A 4,441-nucleotide genomic window follows, 5' to 3' on the forward strand; every position below is an offset into this window, starting at 1 on the left:
AGGAAAAACAAATTCATGCCGCACAGCTAGTGTAAACACGATTGGTCGCTTTCCGCACTCTACATGTATGTGTAACAGGTTATAGGGTACGTTGATAAGTCAAATATCTGGTTACTGAAACAAATGTCAGTTATTTATTGAGTTATTTTAAATCGCTCCATTAATTAAAACAGAATTGTACTAGCAATGCACATGGTACAGTTTATGAATATGTGTCTATTTTTTAGACTTTAATTTGCGATGTACTAACGTGAAGGGGAATAAAACGGCATTGTTTGAGCCAAAACTGTACGCCCGTCCTGGACCGAGTCATGGGCACAACTGAAAAATGAATATTAAAGAAATGAACAAATCTTGTACACTTTACACCTGTATGTAAATTGGTTGCAATATTGTAATAAACAAGTATTTCATATGTGTCGAGTACGTTCAAGATTTGGTAATCATCAACCGTTGTATATTCGTTTAGTTCAACAGAAGCATTATGTGGTGGTGTCACGTCGGTATGAACTGATGTAGGATCAGATTTTGTGTAGAAACGCACATCCTTTTCGCATTAGATTTTCCAGGGGAAAAAACGAAGGCTTGTTTGTTTGATTTCCGCGGCGAATGTATAGTTTGTGATGGGTATTTATGGCGTTGCTTTGATCTATACAGGCTTAACTTGAGACGTTTTCTGGTACCGCGCCATTATGAATTACCCGAAAATAAAAAGGAGCATTTTGAACAAGCCAGTTTGGGCATCATTGCATGGACGAACTACAAAAACGCATCATACCAAATCTGGTCGTATACATGGCGACACATACCAATGATTGTGTACACCAAACTAAACTGATCGGTAATGGGAATATAGGGCATTATAGCGAGTCGAATTTGGCTTCATTATGGTTCGATAGTGATATTAGTTGACTATATGTGCTACAATGCTATTCAACTCGACTTGAAAGTATCAATCTAGTGGAAAATAGGTGCGATGTGTTGTTGTGTGTCTCAAAATATCGCGTTAACTGCTCAATAACTTCTAAACCATATACTCTCAGCAAATATATCATACATGATTGGAAACTGCAAACATTTTGTCACCGAAACGCAATCTCCATTAATCTGTCATATTCTATATTAACGAAATATCAAGGATTTTGTACTCAACGGTGGGGTCTGAAGCGGTGTTTGTCAGCCATATTGATCTTCTCATACCAAAATACGCGCTCATCATACCAAACACGTTGGACCCCCTGTTAGTGTATCCATCCAAAGATACTGCAATTTTTTTGATAAGATTTTGTTATTAGATCTTGGCAGCCTCACCTTCTTGCAGGTTAAAGACCCTTGACGAGTCTCATTAATGAGTAGCCAGAGTTTTATCTGGCCCAAACACCGGAAGTTAGGCACTGCCAAGCTATCATACAGTTGTTGACTTTGGTTTAGGAACACAATCTGAAAAGACAATCACATATTAAATTCAGGGCTGGATTTCGATTAACTTGCAGGGTTGTGTCCCTTTGTTTTCTTTCTGATGTCTTTCCTATATACCTCTTATACTAGCTATTCTAACAGTTTGCCATTCATTTTTTCCATTGTTCTGCACCTCGTAATATACATCTGATGATATATGAAAGTGTTCGAAAAATGGAGTTGGTTATTTCTGAAAGTTACAGAAGATGCGAAACTTTACAGTTCATTTCTGCTTCCAGTGTTGGTAAGATTTAACATTTTTAATTATGGTTGTTTTACTATCCATTGTGGGGCTCGAAGGGAAATATTCATATCAATCATATATAACTTTATATAATAAGGTTCCCACTTCTTGCTCACAAGCACCTAGTACAGCTCCATATTTCGGATAGCCATCACACTGTCAGTAGTCGAGGAAAGCGCAAGCCTGCCTGGCACAGAGACTATGCGATGTTGAGTTGATGTTCCAACGTGACCTTGTGGATGATGGTTTCACTATAGTGGGCCATGGCTGTACGGTGTTACCACGTGACCTAGTGGATGATGGTTTCACTACCATGGACCATGGCTGTACGGTGTTACCACGTGACCTCGTGGATGATGGTTTCACTATAGTGGACCATGGCTGTACGGTGTTACCACGTGACCTAGTGGATGATGGTTTCACTACCATGGACCATGGTTGTACGGTGTTACCACGTGACCTCGTGGATGATGGTTTCACTATAGTGGAACATGGCTGTACGATGTTCCCACGTGACCTCTTGGATGATGGTTTCACTACCATGGACCATGGCTGTACGATGTTACCACGTGACCTCGTGGATGATGGTTTCACTATAGTGGACCATGGCTGTACGATGTTCCCACGTGACCTCGTGGATGATGGTTTCCCCACCGTGAGCTAAGTATCGGTGGTGTGCCCGTGTAACCACGGATGACGGTGATGGTTCCTTATTCGCAGTCTCCTGGATGGATTTCCGTCACTTCGGATTAGTATCGATTGTCACCTGGATGCGGCTGGAAAGGAAACAACGGATATGTGATGGGTTTTTTTTACCAAGTTTGTTTTTGGAAGGACCCTGGAACGGACAACGGACCGGAACTGGAAGTGTATGGTAACTTTATTTTCTTTTCAGGATTTCGTGAGGATGTGACTTTGTGACTCATGTAATTGATAATCTTGATGCAATTTGTCAAATGTGTGATTATTTAATGTATGTTGTAATTAATGCGAGGACTTTCTGTCTTAGCAGGGGGCAGTGTCACATTGTTAGCTTTTAGTTATGTATTGCATGTAATTATTAGCCTGTGTATGTCTGTATAGATATGTGTGTTGGTGTGAGTGAACGAGTGCCTTTATTCATTGTTCTGTACATGTGCGCGTGCCGATTTCTAGGTGAGGCGATCTATACTTAGCCGTCACACCTGGATAACCGGCTCGGTTATCTGTTCCATTGTTTGCGTGTGTGTGGGTTGAAATGTCTTGTTACCAGAGAGAGCTGTCAATCAATGTTGACGAGGTGACTTGTATTCTTTAACGTAATGGTTTTGTAACATGCGTAATAGTGTGAAGTCAAGTCTTAATGTGTGTAAAAGTGTGATGTCAAGACGTCAAGTTTTCTTTGTAAATCGTCCGCCTTTGTTCAGGCAGACTGAGCTTGATCGCTATGCCGAGAGGCAATAAGTTTATGTTTCGATTATAATTACCCCCTTTGGGGCCCCAATAGTTTCGCACCAGCGATAAACAAAGTTGATTATCGCACGACAAAGCCACAACTAAACGAATTACTTAGTTTGATTTTTATAATAATACTATGTAATAATTTACTGCAAACAAAAATTAACGGAAAGATGCAAAAATAAGTGTTATGCCTAAGACGTGTGTCTGTTTACACTTGCCTCGTGATCCAGTTTTCTTTGCGACGGAATTTAATGACTTCGTCACGTGACGAGCCATGTAATATTGATCCGTTGATAGCACTGAACATTGATCATTTAATCTGTTATCAGAATTTATTAGGGCGGCCCAAGTGTCCGTGACACACTTAGAAGGTTCCTAACCTGTTACATCGTTTCACTTGTTTCTTCAAGCATCTTCTTTGAAATGGAGATTCCCCTAGCAAGCACTCAATCTACATACAATGGACTATATGGACTATATTACCTCGAGCTATATACAGTATATTGCTTTGGCAGTGGAGACCATTTCTTTTGCAAATAAAGGGGCCAAGAATTCTAGCAAAACCATTACATATCATTTACAAAACTCAATTTTATTGAATCATCACCTTGACATTGAGAGTACTGTCTCGATTTAGCGAGACAGCTTGCAATTGGTATTTTACGATTGACTGCGCCCTATAAAACATATGAAGCGAGTATTGGATTGTCTTCCCATTTGACTGATAACAGCACCTCTTTTGCCAATTCAAACCAAAATCTTTTTTAACAGTTTCCTTTTTTTCTTTGTTTTTACACCTTCCGAAAAAGGAATTTGGGACATTATAGAATCGAACAAAATCGAAAACTATTCAAACCAAAATTGTTTATAGTAATCAAAAACGGTGGGCTTATCAATAAAATATACTAAATTCAAAAATGTTGATGTTATTTGTAGGGCGCACTCAAGTTGTTTCGAAAAGTCGAGACTCTCTTGACCTTCCAAGGGGTATGGATTAATAATTTCCACTGAGGGAAGAATATTTCCAATCCAATGTTATAATGATGTTTGGGATATAGACTCTGTGTTGTCACATGTATAATTAATTAAATGTTCATTATATGGTTTGGTACTGTTCTATGTCCTTCCTATTATCATGATGATGACTGAGCCGTTATTTTCGGTACATCAATTTATAATATCACTTGATTTAAGCAGAATTTTACTTTGAAGATACCATAACGAAATTGTCTACAATATATAAATTGTTTTAAAATGAAGTAATGTATTTGTACCCATAAAAAATATCAATGCAATGCA

Source organism: Pecten maximus, chromosome 2, assembly GCF_902652985.1.
Source record: "Pecten maximus chromosome 2, xPecMax1.1, whole genome shotgun sequence".
Taxonomy (NCBI): Eukaryota; Metazoa; Mollusca; class Bivalvia; order Pectinida; family Pectinidae; genus Pecten; species Pecten maximus.